The sequence below is a fragment of the Chroicocephalus ridibundus genome, chromosome 5, assembly GCF_963924245.1.
Source record: "Chroicocephalus ridibundus chromosome 5, bChrRid1.1, whole genome shotgun sequence".
NCBI lineage: Eukaryota > Metazoa > Chordata > Aves > Charadriiformes > Laridae > Chroicocephalus > Chroicocephalus ridibundus.
Window position 1 is genome coordinate 64,513,503 of NC_086288.1, and position 18,867 is coordinate 64,532,369.

The following is an 18,867-nucleotide window of genomic DNA, read 5'->3' on the forward strand; positions in this document are numbered from 1 at the left end:
AGCAGTGGGTGAAACTTAAGAAATAGTAATTTCAACCTTTACCACACTGCTTTTTATTCTCCCCTATTCTCTTATTGTTATAATTATTAACCACTTCAGAGAAGAGTTTTATTTTTTTAAAGTTCTGAATAAGAAAACTTTAGAACAGGGAGTATACTGCGTGCAAATGATTCAGCATTAAAATCTGAAGTAGAATTTGGAGAGAGAACAGAACATTAAGACCTTCAGCTGTGGCAATGCAGAGAAGAGATTAAGAGGTATCATAAAACAAAATTAGGTCTAAATTGTATAAAGTCTTCAAGAAGATGAAGATCTTATATCTAATGCACTGTGGAAGAGGGCATCAGTACCTGGACTCTTCATTGACATGTAACAGACGAAATGGGAGATGAGGAAGACAACTTTAGCTGCTGTGATTTGAATAGATTAAAGAGCTAAAATTAGCATCAGAGAGACTAAAGGAGAAGTTGCAGTAATCAAGATAAAAGTTAATCTGCCACTCATGTAACTAGCAATGGTATATGGAATTAAATATCTCAGTCAATTTTTTAGCATTTAAGATTGAAGCTTTTACTGTAGCTTATCTTTAAGGACATTTATTCACTGCCATTATTTCACTTACGATTCTTGGGGCTATTGGAGAAAGGCATTAATGCTAATCAACATATAATTGACTCACTTTATGTTTATATTGTAAAAGGGACATAAGCACCACTAAAAGTAGAATTTGCCAGAGTTAATGCCACTGAAGAACAAACTTAAATAATTGGAGTATTTACTTATGACAAAATGACTGTGACTACAGTGCGTGTTAGTCTACAAGTACCTGCTTGATGTCAATCATGTAAGTACCATAACTATCAATGAAGATACCAGCTTCAGTTTCTGCTAATGACCCTAGCACAAAGCTGCTTGACCATTATAAAGACGTCCCTCCTGTATTCACGCTGCCTCTTTATTAGCTCACTTAAGCTCATGTAACTTTGTTACATTTTTTTTGGAACCATACTGAGGAAGCATTCAGTACATTTTACTGAATGACGCTCATTTCAGTCAAAGAACCACTGACTGGAGTCACAGCCTCTTTGCATCACTGACACATGCAGAAAAAGTGCACTGTGATAACACACCGACCTGCAGCGGCTGAAAGACATTGGCAAAAGGGACTGCTCTTCTACGATGCGTGCACTGCAGCTGAGCTTCGTGCCTCTGCCCAGCCCCTCCTTTCTGTGCGGCTGGAAGGGGCCTGAGTAAAAGGGCTGTTTTGCTCAATCCCTTCAGACCAAGGTAATGCTGCTGCCTAGCAGCGGTTGTAAGCCAGTTACAAAACGAACACAATATTTATAGCTAATGCATTTATAATACACTCAGTTCTAGCAAAATCTTTGTGTTCACAAATCAAAATTTGTGTCACAAATAGTAAAATATGGTTTTCCCTGTCTAAGACGTTTTCTTGTATTTAATAAAATAGAGGTTAGATTTATCAATAAAATAATTTTCCACTGATTAAAAGAACAACAAGCTGAATCTTCGTTTCTTACATTCTGAAAAGTCTGGATTTTAATAGGAGGGAGGATTTGTGTTCTGAATAGGAAGTTTCAGCAATACTTGCAGTTTGCTTCCTAAAATCCTCACATCTAATTGCACTAACTTAGATAAGGCTCAGGTTTGATACCAGCTGATGAATGTAAGCAAAAGTGTCTGCTTATATATTGCTTTTACGACAGTTTTCCTTTAGTTAGGGCATTTGTTTGGATAGTACATGTGGAACCTGAGACCTGATGCAACATCAATATTTTACTGGCACCATGACACTAATGTGGATGAAAAAGCATGCTTTGAACAAGTATGGCAATTCTTTCTAACATGTGGCTCAAACAACTAACTCAGCTTCATAATGGTGTCTGTAAAGCCTCTTCACTTGTGAACAAAACTATGTCAATCAGAGATCACATCTTTTACCGCTATCAACTGCCTAAAGCTATAAACAGACGCCTCTGCAGGTGCTGATATAGCAGTAGCAGTTATCTGTCCCCTTTTTCACCCCTTTCCGCACCTCAGCTGGTAAAGCGTTTCTGGCAAATTCTGTCTAATGCACGCTCAGAGGAAAGCCAGCCAAGTCTCCAAGTGATACAGAAAAACACACCAGCCCACTTATAACAGAGACTACCACAGAATCTGCTACCATCAGCTTAACATCTGAGCTTCAGTGGTGTGTATGTGGGTCTCAGCTGTCTCAGAAACATCTACAACTCAGCTGGGTATTCTGAGTGGCATAGACTCCAGCACAGAGAGGACTAGGAACACCAACTGTCAGCACAGCTAGATCTGAAAGAGGATATCTGTCCTTACCCTCAAGCCAACTATTTAAATTGCTTGTGCTCACCTGGGTGATTTTGCTTGAAGAGGATGAGGGATCAATCGCAGGAACCAGTCTGCTGGAGGTTACTGACCTCCCAGTTCTGCTGGCAAAAGGGTAATAACGAGCAGCTGGAGGGCATAACTGTAACAGGGGTCTTCCACCTGCATGCCAATTGTAGCGTGATGTCTGTCTACAATCTGTTTGACTGACATAACTATGCTAGCTTTAGCTTGTAATATAGACCTAGGTTAATTAAAGTTGCTTTCTAAGTTGCTCTTTATATAAATCCTTAAATTCCTATAATTGAATCTGTATTTTTATTTAACTGTATTTTCTGGGTGAATGATCCTTTATATTAGTTTAGATTATTAATAAATAATATAGTATGATTTATCTTATTGCAACACGAAAAGTTTAGATAAAAGCACATAATATTGTGATTTTTCTACTAAGCTTGATGTTCCTCCATTGCTGTAGGACTTTGATCTTGCCAACAGTATTAAGATAAGGAAGAGGCAAAAAGAGGGTGAAAAGGAACACGAAGTTGTCAGTGCAAGATCTGTGCAGCTTTACGCCAAGGAAGTTATTAAAATATCTGTTCTTATATAAACTAGCTGAAAACTGGTCTCAGTAGAAAAAGCATACCTAATGATCACAGCCAACTTTCAGCACAATAATCAGTTGCTTGTTTAAGATAACTTTGTCAAGATTCTGAGATGGGTCACAAATAGCTGGATTCAGTATTCATTGTTATTTGGTGATGGGCAGCCACAGCCAAGCATTTAGTCTGTCATTTCACAGTACAGCTGAGTGATCTATGTCCAGTCGCATGACAAAAAGTTCACCTCCACACACACAGGAGCATGGTGGAGCAACGGCATGTGTGAAAACCCAAATAATACCCTCATGCAGCCGTTCCCAGGCCCATCCCTGGAGAGTGAGAAACCTGTAAAAGGTCCATCTTCACAAACACAAAAGAGCAAGAAAGAAGAACAACATGTGGAAGAAAACCAGTAAGCCAGTCAGAGAAATGGACACCCTGCATTTGCCCTCCCTGGGCCATCTCAGGGGACACCAAGTCCCAGTGGCCAGCTGTGACACTCATCAGGTAAGGCAAGGGGAGCAGCTCTCTGGTTCACCTTTTGGACTGAGGGGGCTTACTGCTTACAAGGGTGTGGGACTTGTGATTGGATGCAGGAGAAGCACTTTTGGGGATTGTACAAGACAACGGACCAAAGGAGAGGAAATGATGTTTGAGGTGTTTTGGGGAGTATCAAGCATGGAAAAATAGAATCACAGAATCATTTAGGTTGGAAAAGACCCTAAGATCATAGAGTCCAACCATTAACCTAACACTGCAAAGTCCACCACAAAACCATGTCCCTAAGTGTCGCATCGACACGACTTTTAAATACCTGCAGGGATGGTGACTTAGCCACTTCCCTGGGCAGCCTGTTCCAATGCCTGATAACCCCTTCACTGAAGAAATTTTTCCTAATATCCATCCTAAACCTCCCCTGGTGCAACATGAGGCTATTTCCTCTTGTCCTATCACTTGTTACTTGGGAGAAGAGAGCAATCCCCACCTCTCTACAACCTCCTTTCAGGTAGTTGTAGAGAGCAATAAGGCTCCTCTTCTACAGACTAAACAACCCCAGTTCCCTCAGCCACTCCTCATAAGACTTGTTCTCTAGAGGGAGAAGGGGATAGGAGGGACCGGTTGCTTGTACAATGATGGTCATGCCCTGCACTTGCCTGGCCGTGCCCTACACTCCATCAACAAAGTCTGTCCTGTCTTCTCATTAAATTCCATTTCTAACTATTTTCTTGGGTGAGGGGCTTTCTTGTGTGTGCATGTATGTGTATGGGAGGTCTAAGTGACAGTGACTGGAATGCCAGAGGGTCTGTGTGTCTGGGCCATGAGCAATGATGATGAGTGTGGGTACATAAGTCAGTGTATGATCACTAGCAATATCAAGTCAGACTAGCTACAGAGTAGCTGGGACCGGACATAAGTGTGCGTGCGTGCGTGTGTGTGGCTGACGCAGCTGGAGGAGGTGGCTACTGGAGGGACCAGTCAACTGCTGGAGAGACTGTGGGCTTTGGAGGTCAATGGTGAGACCCGTTTGTAGGTATGAGTATCTATGTGGAGGACAATGGCGGAGAGGGAGCATCCAGTACTATTGCATCTAATACCACTTACCGAAGGGATACATAGTGTGGATGTGTGCGTGTGTAGGTCTGAATACCAGCAGCTGGAGCGGGGTTGTGGCCTTGGAGGTGGCATGCCCAGGCGCCACCAACGGGGGAGGCTGGGACGCAGGGGCAGCAACTAGGCAGACTGTCTGATCCCAGCTGCTGGAGGGGTGAACATTATACACTTGTATCTGTTCCCACTGTGGGATCTTTATCCTGCCAGTGAAGGCAACAGGATGAGGCTGTTGGTGCTGTTTGTGTTTGTGCAAGTGCTGCATGTGCCTGTAGGTGTTGGCCTGTGTGGCTGGCTATGTATAGAAGTGAACTTGTATGCTTGTGTTTATGTGCGTGCCTACTGGGAACACAAGCTACTGGCTGGACCTAGGGGCAGGAAGCTGTGGCAGCCGTGCTGTGTTGATGTCATATTTGGCAGTTCCCTAACAATATATGTAAAAAATATCATATAAAGTCTCTGAGATTTAGATATGCTAAAAGTCATTTATCTACACAAGTTGTATGCATGCAATTTTGAAGATATGCATTAATTTTTGGGGAGGGTATGTAATTTCTTTTTTTGCATAAAATGTTTTTATTACGTATATATTTTTAATAAAATATTTCTTGCACAGAGTGTTCTTCAGTACATGGTTAAGCTACAGAAGCTGCTAAATCATTATGTGTCACTATTTTGAAGAAGTAGGCCCAGACATGGGAGATTTTAGTGTCAGTAATAAGGTGCTCCCAGCAAATGTCATAAAGATTGATAGCGGAGAAGGGACTGACAGACAAGACAGGGGGTAGTATCACCTGAAGTACTACCAGCCTTACCGACACTAGAAGACCCCCCTGATATGAAGTAGCAACAGCCTTATTGCCACTGGAAGAACCCCTGTCTTCAGAAGTATCATTACCACAAATGGCAGTGCCACAGGAAATGAAGGTACACCTGAAATCATGCAAGGAATTTAAATAGTTTTTCCTGGATTCTTGATCCAAGTCCAAGTCCCCTTGGCCTGTAACTGAACAAGATGAAATCTAATTAGGCATTGTGCATATGCGTCTGAGAGAGCATAGTAATATCTCTATTAAGATGAAATATTATATTATGAATATAAATTCATTAAAGACTGTAATTTTCCCCTGAATAGGGGGAAAATATATATTTGCTTCAGTAAGTATTACAATTCTTCTATCACTCTTAAAATGATCACATGCGTGACTTCAAACTGAGACTTCTTAATTGTGGGCAATAATTGTATTATTTTAAGGTCAATTATAATGTGAAAACATTTTAACTTTGCTTAGAGATAGGTACGTAACTATGACTTTGTTACTTTTTTTTAGTTTGTCTGTTTAAGAACCAGCTTTGTACAGAAGACCAAACCTTGAAATATTTAAATGTGATTAAATTGATTTAATATATGATAGTCCCACCTGTATGTCATTTCTGATGTACATCTGCCACACACAAAATTAAAAGATAAGTAACATGATTACAATCAGATTAGTGAGTCTACGCAAGTAAATGAGATTGCAAATCTATGTGAGTGAAAACCGTGCTTCCTAGTGAGACCACTTTGCATCACATTAGCTTAAAATTTATTTTCAGCATTCATATAAGACACTAACTGGAAAATCCAGCCTTTGTAACAATACTGTACAAGTCCAGAAAACCTTCCCTCTGTTGGGGCACAGACTACTAGCTATTTCCTACTAGAACTTTTTGTCTGGTATTTAGTTAAAAGCTGAATCATTAATCTAGATTAATTGGTGACCAAATTAGAAGAATTAGGCTGTTAGGGGACAGAGAATTTTTGTTTTCACTGTGTTTGGGCACCAGGGGTAAACAGAAGGATCAACATTTTACTGAAGAAGTACCATGTATATACCCAAATACAACTATGTATGCTCAAAAAAGTATGCAGCTGCATCGGGGTGAGTAAATTAAGGGACAGTAAAGTATATATATTTAAAAAGTTGCTTTCCCATGGAAAAACTCCATAAGCCAAAAGAGCGGGTTGAGTTTGCAGTCGTGGGGAAGAGATTGCTTTGAACCTCAGAGAACTTGCTCTTCAATTATGGACTTCTGATAGGTTTCAATATTAACTCTAAAACTTTCGTCCACCTGTACGTGTAACGGTTTTAGACATCACAGTTCAGTTCAGATTATATGCTGTGTAAAATGAGTCTAGTTGTGCTCCAGTGCCAATGAATTTTGACACTAGCAATAAAAAAGCATAGCTGGACAGAGCCAGAAATTCTGACAAAGAAATTCCTGGGGATTTCAAACTAGAGTTCAGCTGAATTCTAAGTTTTGTTAAGGCATACCAAAAAATGAATTATTTTTAAGTTTGGTATTTATCATCCACTGCTTTGATCTCAAGAAAATCCTCTGAGTTTTAACTTGATAAAGCTTATTCCAGGCTAAGTTGTTTTTAATAGACTTTATTATTAATGTAATGAAAAAGCTTTAAAATTATGGCATTTAAAAATGGATTATTCATCACTCCAAATCTTTATATCAATATTCACTTCTTTGCAAAGATATGCTCTAGCTCATCTAATATTGCAGGTTTAACAGAGAAATTATTATGGAAGGTATTTTTCCTGAGTGTCTTCCTGCTTTAAGTTGTGAATTTTAGAAAACACACTGAATTTCCTTGGAGTGATCAAATCACCACATTTCCAGAATGTTTTGTTCTACCTAAAAGAAATACACTCTTTTTTTTTTTTTTTTTTTTCCCCCCAAGTGCTTCTCTGTTGGGGAGAAATTATATTCACTACCTTTTAAGATGGTTTTACAAATTACACATAGAGTGAGCATTTTAAAGCCATTAAACCCATAAAAGGAAGAGAAGTGACCACCACTATAGGCTTAAATGGCTTTATTTATTATGTTTTTGTGTTTCTTAGTTCAAGAGAATCATTAATTTTAGATTTGAATGATAGTATCACTGTGTACTGTCACTTTATTAGCAGGAATTTTATTATTACTTTCACATTATATTATTATTTCCTCCCAAAGCATTCAAATTTATCCAAAACTAAGGATAAGCAATATCATATAACTTATGCAAAGCAATAGTTCAAAAGCAAATTGTTTCACACAAAAGAGACTTTTTTTTAGTTTATTAATATGTAGGGAAGGTATAGAGAGTTGCTTTGCCTTTTATATATTCCCATAAAACTAGAGAAACAAGAGAAATGTGAATCAAAATATGTTCTGTTACTTTTAGAAATCTCACTGTAAGAATCTCTGTGTCATTAAGGTTACCGATCAGAACAGAGTTTGAATGTTTTATGGGAAATACCAGTTTTATGCATGGCATAAAAGAGAAGGCCTACAAAGAACATAGTCCTTGCAAACATCAAGAAAGAGTGAATGCAAAAATTTCATAGCTGTTAAACTTAAAGGGAGGCTATATATCTTCAAAGATTATTTTTATGTAGATATTATAAAGCTAGAACAAGCTAGATGGCCATATTCTTTTATTTATATAGATTTTTAAAAGTAAATCCTGTAGCTACTCGAGTATTACATTAATTTTTTGGCAGAGAACATATAGAAACATATCACTGTCTCTAAAATCAATACCATCCCAAAATAGCTTCAGATGGGGTTAGGGATATAGCTTTCTAAAGGGTTCTCCTAATGGCAAAAAAAATACATTTATCATACCTAGTTTAACAACACTGTCTCTCAAGTGCTTTACCAGCAGGTTTACACTCTTGGAAATGTACATCAGGACACTCAGAGTATTTCATTTTACTGTGTTACAAGGTCAGAATCTTTATACCATTTTATTCCACTTCACAGTGGTAAGAGGATAGCAGTTTGAATAAATAAATGAAACATAATGTGAAAACAGTGAACTGCTATATTAGCTGAAAGTTCAGGATAGTAGTCTCACTTCAGGGTCATATAAGCATAATTTATTTGCGGCAAACTTTTTATATTTAAGAATTATAATTAATAAGGTCACAAAAGCAAGTCAAGCCAGTCTAAGAATCACTTACTCGTTGCTTTTGATATGTATAGACTGACAAGATTCTGCTTGTCACCCACAGTGGAGTATAATACAAAGGATCTTTTTTGTGAATCGGTGGCAATTATTAACAATAGATCAAGAAATGTTTACAGTAAAATCAGAAGGTGGGATAAAGGGGAAAAAAAGTCTGAGGTAACTTTTCAGGTGGAAGATCTTCATCTTCAGATGTGGAACTTGTGGGGAAAAGCTAAAAAGCATTGCAAGCCTCGCTGATAAATGGCGGGGAAAAAAAAAAAAAGAAAAGGAGGAAGAAGAGGTATGCTAGGAAAAGTTACTACATTTCAAAAACTTGAGTGTATTATTTTAGTTTAACTTCAAGGAGATCTCTGCTCTGCTGCCTTCCCACATTGTGTATGTCAATGACAAACTCCTCTTCTGTTTTCAGGCTCACAGTATTTTATTCTGAATTCCTCAGATGCTAGAGCATAGGAATTAAGGGCAAGCATTGTAGATATCCTGTCACACCAATAACTTACAGAGTTTAAGGACTTATAAACAATTCCAGACTGCATTATTAGAAAATTAATGTCAATATTATAAGAACCACTCACTTAAATGACACGCAATAAGATATGGGTCAAGGTTAAATGAGAAAATGTCTCTCATACAGGCGTGAAAGCTTAGGGTGGTTCCTATAGGGAAAGCCCTTAGGCAAATAGAATTTAAATTGGACACAGACACCTACCTGAAAAAAAACACTGAAGTTACTGGGTTGCAACATGATGTACAAGTACTGGAATACAGAGTGTCAAATGGAGTTCATTGCTTGATGACAAATTGCCTGTAGCATCTCAGAAAGAAAATAAAGGCAGCAAAGTTTAAAGGAAGTTTTTCAGAGTTTCTAGGAAAAAGTAGTAGGATACTGTGAACTGTTAAGATTAGGGGGCATTAAAGGAAAGAAAATAAGGCACTAAGAGTAGTATCGCTTTCAGAAGTTACAGAAAAGTTTGAAAGATAATAGTACTAGGGAAACTGCAGCAAGTAGTTAGATTCTATGATAGAAGATAAGTAGTAGATTCTATGATAGAATCACAGAATGTGTTGAGTTGGAAGGGATCTTTAGAGGTCACCCAGTCCAACCCCCTGCAGTAAGCAGGGACATCTTCAACTAGACCAGGCTGCTCAGAGCCTCATCCAGCCTGGCCTTGAATGTCTCCAGGGGTGGGGCCTCCTCCACCTCTCTGGGCAACCTGTTCCAGTGTCTCACCACCCTCAGCGCAAAGAACTTCTTCCTGATGTCTAATCTAAACCTACCCTGCTCTAGTTTAAAACCACTGCCCCTTGTCCTATTGCTACATGCCCTTGCAAACAGCCCCTCCCCAGCTTTCCTGTAGGCCCAAGATAGCTTCTTGTAGGCCCAGATATCTTCAAAGACTTGAAGTTCTTCACTTTAGCAGTGAATATCTTAATTCTTTTCCTAAACGCATTCGATCACGTATTCAGACCTTTTGAGTTTCAAGTGGCAGCTATCTCTAGGTTTTTTCATTATTTTATTACATATTGTATACGTGGAATCACATTGGGCCGTTGTATTTCGAGGAATTTATTCCAAACAGTTCCCTTTTAAGTTTGCAAGAGCTTGTCTCTGTGCAAAACTATAACTGGAATGAAAAGATGTCTCTATCTTTTCTGAGACTCACTGGATAGTCTAGAGAACAGTGTGATGGATGAAAGAAGCGTGAGTCATGTTAAAAAATAGTTGTTCTCTCCCATCCAAAAAGTAAAACCCAAATCACAAAAAATAATTCTGACCTGAACAGTAATGAAGGACTAGATGGAAAGCTCTGTGACTGTAGTAGACGACAAAATTCCTGAACTCTCTGAACGTAAGCCTCTGCTATGGATGGGTCTGTGTAGAGCCACCGGGTCTGTGTAGCCATGGTGCAAGACAGTATGATTGCCATTGGGTCTCACCATCATGGAGCATGCATTTCCCTTGTCTGTACCCACCCATCATCATATTTTTTAACCATAGCAACTTTATTCAGAGAGTTTACATGGAAAACATAAACCTATAGTGAGTGTCTCCTGTGCTACTAAATCCAGTTCCATACTAACCCCACTATACTTATTGTCTTTTTTTTTTATTTTCCAAATTTGGTTAAGATCTGTCTTTAAACTGACTTGCTTTTGGGCTTCTTTCAATCCTTATATAAGGCTGATGTAGAGCTGGGATTTTTTTTATTTGCTTGGTTTTAGTTTCCAGCTATTATTTTTATCTGTAGAGGCCATTTTCTTCACAGACCCTTGGCATTCTGTAGTTTACCTCTTACAAGCCCAGCTGCATTACACTCTGTGCTTTTGTTTAAGCTTCTTAAAAATTTTTGCTGCTTACAGATTGCTTCTACCCTTGTGCTGTGTGGAGTAAAATTCATCAGGAAAAAAATAATTAAAGAATAAATTTCTTATGTGAATAGTATACCTGATTAGTTTGTATACAGCTAGTTGAAATAATTCTTAACTCTAATTTTATTAGGTCATGTAATCTTTTATGCTTTGTACTACTGTTCTCTCAACATCCTCATCATTTATGTGCTTAAATAATTAAATCTCGTATTATACTGGTTTTCAGAAGTTAGATTCCCGTTCCCAAGGAAAAATAGCGTTTACTGTTAATTGAAATATTCAGTTCAACTAATACAGTTGATTTGACAATTAAGATACTAAAATCTGTTATTCAGCTAATGCCTGAAATGATTCAGTTTTGAACTCCATTTTGGCTTAGTTCAGTGGGCCCCTATGTCTATGCAACCAACAATAACAAAGTTCTTACATCTAGTCAGAACCCAGAAATTTCTCCTTGTGACCTCTTTGTGAGTCTTAATCTTTACCTTCTACATTTTCTCACAGCATGCTTAGCATGAGGCTCCCTGCTGAGCTGCAGGTATAGCTATTGCTTTCTATATCAGTAGGGCAATTATGGCATTGTCATTACCTCTACTTTTACACCTACAGTGCTTTTCTCACCGAAGAAAACACAGAGCCAGAATCAATTTCTTCCCATTCACCACAGCCATGTTAAAACGTGTTATTCTGCAGAAAAGAATTAAAAATACTTTGTGTTACAGAAGGAATCAGTGGTCCACCAGCAGATGAAAACAAACAAATTCAACTTTTTGGTTTAATGTAAGAAGTACACGAATTCTATATTGGCTGAATAAGAACATTATCTCCCTTTACTAAGCTGTGAACTATAACGGGAAAGAGCAAAACCGCATCTAATCATGTAGCCTGACTGACTGTCGACTGGAGTTGATCCCTAGCTGATACCTAAGGAAATGTATAAAAAAGGGCAAGTTTATATGATCCTTCCTAGATAGTCTCCTAGTCTCCTGTACTCTGAGAGTTCTGCTAAAGTCACCACTGAAAGAAGAACAGGTAACGTGATTAATTTTGAGACCAAACCTAAAATTCTTAAGACTGTCCACAAATTTGCAGCCATTGCATAAAATATAGAACAGTTAATGGAACAGGGAGAAGAATGAAGATCTTTATTCTTCTTGATGAGTGTGCTAATTACATGGAAAGAACTGTTTCCTCTACGTTTTATTTCTGGCACAAATAAACTTAATTGGATCATGTTTCATAATAGAATCCAGAAGCGACACAGCTTTAACTGGAAGGTTGCAGAATGTTCCTCTAACCTCAGAGTACTCTATAGCCAGGGGGCTGGAATGTGGCAAGATACCGAGCTGAAAGCCACCAGATTGAAAACATTCCTGGATGAGGGCTTCAGCCATAAGTATAGTGAGACACATGAAGCCATTTGCAAAAAGCATTGGTCCTTTAAGAAAAAGGTTTGGGTGGTAGTTAAAGAGAAGGCTAAAGTGTACGCTCAAGTAAAATGTCTGTATGGTAAGATTCAAAGCTTGTCTCTGCTGTTAGTTGGTTCATACCAGTTAGCTCTGTGCACTGCGATCTCCCAGACTGACCTCAGCCTTCACGGAGAATTAGTGAAGAATGACTTCACTAGAATCACTTCATCAGTCAGCAGAGAAAGAGCAGGACTTCCAGAAGGTGGTTCACCCTATTCTAAGATTGACCTCTAAAACACGTGGGATAAAAACTTTTTTGGTCGTGCTTGTTTCTCTACTATGCCTCTTGGAAAAATCTTCATGTTTGATATGCCATCGAAAGTTAGATGAAAAGACTCCACCTTGGGAGTGCAAGGTCTAAGCGTCTTCTTACTTACTGAGATAATTATTTTGGATCCAGCTCTAAGGCTCTTAGCAGTTTCTCTGAAATATTTAAATCTAAATAATAGTCACAGAGTATTGACTTCCATTCTGTAGAACAAACTCCTAGAATTTAGAATTTTGGGACCTAAATACTTTATGATTTTTGTTTTAGCCTACAGTTATATTGTATCTGATAAGAGACAGTAAATTTTCCCAATTCTAAATGTTATCCTCAGCCATTGCCAATCTACTCACAATCAATATTAAATTCACCTCCATTGAAAAGGTGTCCTTGTACTTCTCTTCTTTCTTTTGTCTGAAACCTTTCTTAGGGCAGTAACTTTTACTGTTTTGGGTTTAATTGGTTTTCTTTTAGTAACTTTTCCCATTATTTCAATGTATTTTTAAAGCAACCATTGTCTATTATCATTATTTCACCTGACTTCCTGTATGCCATGGGCAAAAATACTTCACCTAATTTTTTATGGTTTTTACTCATATCTTGTGGTTGAACCACAACTCACTTGCATTTTTTTTTCAGGGATTTGGTTAAAATTCCTCGGATAATAGAAACTGATGTCTTGGCATGAACATTAACTTCTGATTGTTGTCTTTCAGTTCTATTATACAGAGTACTTTTGACTGTCTCCAAGGAGATATATCTGATAGTTCAGCAAATTAAAAAATCAGGGTATATCCCACACTTGCAATAATTCTAATTTCAGATAGTTAAAGTTTAAATAAGGACTCTTCCTACTCCTACTCCCAGTTCTATATTCAGTCCTTTCACAAGCTTCATTGTATAATTTAAGATAGTACGTGGATTAATTTTGCTGCATTCTTACATAGAAAAGAATTGGGGTGGTGGATTTTCTGTTCCTTATATAATCAATGGAATATTTTCTTAATTTAGGATTAATTTGGGTATCCTTGCTTGCAAAGCAATGCTAATTGTACATGTATCATCTTGGAATTAGTCCTCTGAAGTCAGGGATTAGTCATTGGGCTATTCTGCATGCATAAAAATTTGTCTCTCAGATTATGACTGATGATATTAGATTTACTACAGAAAGTTTCTTTCATTCAAATCAAGCCTTTAAAATGTACCAAACAGCATTGGGCAGAATATCACTTTCTTAGTCTAGTTTGTCTTTTTTCTAACTGAGCTATGACATAAAACATAAACCTCACCAAGTCTGCATTATGTACATAAATTTCTTCCTGATTGTCGGGAAATAAGGACACCATAACTCTCCAATCAGAATTATAAGTTAATAATCCTGTTCCAAGTGTAAAGAGCTAAAAGGACATTATGAATTCCTGTATTCAGGCTTGACTTGTTTTTCTTTATGTTCATGAAGTTAGAAATGTATAAAGTCTAATAAAGTGGCAGACATGAGCAAAACAGCTTAAATTTTCTCATCAGAGGAAGTCCTCTTTCTACTACAGCTAGCAAGAAAAAGAACAGCTGAGATCTGCTATGTAGCAGAGATGATGTGATTGCCACAAATCCTCAGACCACAACTGTTCTACATTTCTTTATGAAACCTCAAGTCAATGAGCTAATTTTTCTCAAGTATCACAGCCCAAATAATGTCAGGGAAGGTCGTGTATGTGTGAATGTGAATAAAACTGGTGTTTTAGAGCTTCAGCTGCCAAGGAAGCATCTTCGTATGCAATTTTATTTTATATTTTGTCAAGTGTACATTTACGGAGAAGGATAGAATCTCTTTGTGCATGCACGATTTATATATAGCTTTGTTCTTTCAGCTAGGCTGGTCAAAACTCGTCAGTGAACATTCAAAGGAAGCCTTGTAATATATAAAATATCCCTAGAGGGAGGGAATAAATGCTGTTTAAGATATTGAATTGTTGGAACAGAGCCAGTAAGGCAATTTTTGTTCAGTTACATTTTTAGATGACTCAACAGATCTTCTGCTAAACTCTGCTTTGAGGCTCAGGGAATATGGACTTTAAAATCTCCTGAATATAAGAAACAAAATCTTTTTTTTTAAAAACAGAAGAATCTTTTACACAAATTAATAATATTATTGATTAATAATATTGCGGAATCTATTTTAATCTATTGAGGATCTGTTTCCCAATGTGATGCAGTAGCTTGTACAATGCTAAATCTAGAAAGATGAGTAAACACTCCAATACTATTTCCTATTTTCCCAGGGAAAATGAAAAGGAAGAACAAAAATTTGTGCTTGGCTGTAACAGTGATGAAGCAACTGACCCCTGGAACTAATTTAGAGCAATTAGTTTTGAGAAAAGAAATCTTCACTATAAAAATAATTTATTAAAAAGAAAAAAAAAGGAACATATACGTTTATTTTTTGCAAAGCTTATGTTTTGTTTGTGCCTCTTCCATTCCTTCCAACTGCTGTTCTACGATAATGGTTTCTCCTTTTTTGTGTGCTCACCCATTGTCTTTTAACTCCTCTGTAAATCAAACAGCATCTTCACATTGCTTGTTGCTTAGCTTCTCAAACACTGAACTAAAGAGATCTGGCTTTACCAAAGTCCTTGTCAGCAACATTGTCACTTCCGTGTCAATGAATTTATCCATTAATGATATAAGTGATAAAATTGGTCCTTTCTTACTCCTTTTTTTCCTTCATTTTTCTATTTTTAAGGCAACCAACTGTATAAACAAACTATTACACAGTGTTAGGCTTAACATGGGAAGAAATCAGTCTAATCCATTAGTGTTATACATTTTACAATGAAATGAAAAAGAAAGGAAATTGGCTTCATTAGTATAAAAAGAAAAAGAAAAAAACATGATAGTGAAGAACACTAATGGCCTCTAAGGAAATGGTGTGGATATTATTTTTTAAATTACTTATGTTTCCACCTTAGCAACAAAAACCTACAACGTGAAAAGTAATGTGAGTCTGAGAATGCATGATGGCAAAAGCCAAGATGGAAAACATCCCTAGGGAAGGTTTCCATTATTTTTGACATATGAAATGCTTTCTGCTTTTATTCATGAGTAGTGGAGAAAAAGGAAAGCTTTGCCTGCTGAATTTAACTATGTGTTCTTCTCTGTAAAATGAAAATTTTTAGTTCATTCTATGTTAAGCTGCTGGGGGGCAGGGTGAGGAAGAAACCTTAGTTCACAGGCAGACGTTATAGTAAACTTCCTTCTAGGACTAGGCAGATGCTGGTTGGTAAGCTGAGCTTTAATTCACCTGTTCAGTTTGACAGGAAGTGGTCAGGACATTGGCTTTTCTGCTATTGACACATACCTCCACTGACTCCTGCCATAAAGCTAGAGTTTCAATGATGATCTGATGAATTCATAAAATCATAGAATCATAAAATGATTTGGGTTGGAAAGGGCCTTAAAAGATCATCTAGTTCCAGCCCCCTGTCATAGGCAGGGACATCTTCCACTAGATTAGGTTGCTCAAAGCCCTATCCAATCTGACCTTGAACATTTCCAATGATGGAACATCCACAGCTTCTCTGGGCAAACTGTTCCAGTGTCTCACCATGCTCATTGTAAAAAATTTCTTCCTTATATCCAGTCTAAATCTACCTTCTGTTAGATCAAAACTGTTACCCCTTGTCCTGTCACCACAGGTCTTGGTAAAAAGTCTCCCTCCATCTTTCTTATAGGACCCCTTTATATATTGAAAGGTTGCAATAAGGTCTCCCTGGAGCCTTCTCTTCTCTGGGCTAAACAACTCCAACTGTCTCAGCCTTCCTTCATAGCTGAGGTTTTTCCAGCCCTCAGATCATTTTCATGGCCCTCCTTTGGACTCACTCTAACAGGTCCATGACTTTCCTGTGCTGGAGGCCTCAGAGCTGGATGTAATGGTCTAGGTGGGGCCTCACAAAGGCAGAGCAGAGGGAGAGAATCACCTCTCACCACCTGCTGGACATGCTTCTTTCTATGCAGCCCAGGATACAATTGGCTTTCTAGGCTCTGAGCACACATTGTCAGATTTTATCTAATTTTTCATCTATAAATATCTCCAAGCCCTTTTCTGCAGGGCTGCTCTCAGTCCATCCATCTCCCAGTCTGTACTGATACTGGTGATTTCCCTGACACAGGTGTAAGGCCTTGAATTTGGCCTTGTACTTCACGAACTTCACATTGGCCTGCTCCTCCAGCCTGTCCAAGTCCCTCTGGGTGGCATCCCACTCCCCAGGCAGGTTAACTGCACCACTCAGCTTGGTGTTGTCTGCAAACTTGCTGAGGGTGCACTCGATCTCACTGACTATGTCATTAATAAATATAATGACTAGCACTGGTCCCAGTACAGACCCCTGAGGGGCACCATTTGTTACCGATCTCTTTCTGAACATTGAGACATTAACTGCAACTCTGGATGCAGCCATCCAGCCAATTGCTTACCCATTGAAAAGTCTATCCATCAATCCCATATCTCTCCACTTTACCGACAAGGATATTGTGGGGGATCGTGTTGAAGTCCTTAGAGAAGCCAAGGTGGATGACATCAGTTACTCTTCCCTTATCCATTATCCTTATCCTTATTCCTTATTCCCTTATCCTAATTCAGACCGATTGTTCTTTTTTGATTCTCTGCCATCATTCATAGCAACAAAATAAAAATGCTACATTGTCAATTCAAAATATATTTATATGATTTTTCTCAGAATTATATCTTTATATTTGCATTCTTCACCCATACTTGAAAATAGGTAGGGATCTGCTGTTACTCCAGCTTTTCAGTTGAGAACTGGAGGCAAAGAATAGCTGAATTGCCTATACTAAGCATTACCAAAACAATGCCACGGAGCAGCAGCAATGGGGCTGTTAAGAGCAAGGGGTGGTAAGCCAGGAGCCAAGGGTGACCACAGCAGAAGCAGTGCCCCCACAGACAGGGCACTCCCAGAGGGTCTGAACAGAGTGAGCACAGCTGTGTGCCGATAGCAGGGTCCATTGATCAACCCTGGCAAGCCAAGCAATGAACAAGGCTCAGGGTCCATCTAGAGAATCCAGCCAGGAGCAGAGATGGAGCCAGAGATGGAACTGAAGATGAGGCTATAATGTGAGTTAAAGTTTTCCAGGTGACAAGGCTAGAGACGGGGCTACAGCGTAGAAGAGAGATCCATCTGGGAGACAGTGGCAGAGAGGGCTGGAGACAAGCACACTCATCATGTAGTTCAGACAAGGACTGGGCACCCAGGCCTATAAGTAACTGCAGTTACTGGGCAGCAGGTGTAGGTTAAGGCCCCAGGTGAGATTGTTCAGGACAAGTAAGGCCTATGGTGGCCTCAGGATTCTGATACTGAATATCAAAGTTGATTTACTCAATTTTATGATAGTTCTAAATAGTTTACCAGCCTGTACCTAGCAACGCTTCACTGGGCTCATTTGCATGCAGACTTCATGGACATCTATTTGTGTCCTGCCTTTAGTCTTTTCTGAGCAAGCTCTTGGACATGGAATGTATGTTATACATTTTTTTTCTGTGGTAGGTGCTAATTTGTTTTATTGAATATGATTGGTAAACTTTTGAGTTCCAAGGACCTTCTGATTTCATTAGAGGTGTATTCTCCAAGCTGTGAACATTCAGCCATGGTTATGAGACAAGTATCTTGTTCTAAGACTTTTAAAACCAGTGCAGAATCCCAACCAACTATCATGGTTGGCAGACCTTGAACACAGGGAAGATTAAACAACACAGAGACAGAGGGATTATTCTATAGCTTTATCATCTATCTGAACCATCAACATACGCTGTGACAAAAAAGTGCCTAACCAAACAGGTTCCCATCTGCAGAGCCATAAATCCAAAGCAAATTTCCAAAAGATCCCAACCTAATGGAATAAATTAGGTAATAGATTTAATAGCAGGAAACTGATAAAAATAAATCTACTGTGTATAGCCCAGATATACCTATTCTAGCCCTGATACCTACCTTCTATTCTTAAGGTGGGAAAGAATGTGAAAACGGTATTTAAAACAGTAGTTAGAGAATAACCTAGTGAAAAACATAAGTCTGAGACACTAACCTTGAAGGGAAATGAAGCTAGTCAAAAAACAAACAAGCAGCCCACCCTCAGGAAGACCATAGCCTGATGCTCTGAAAGGATTAT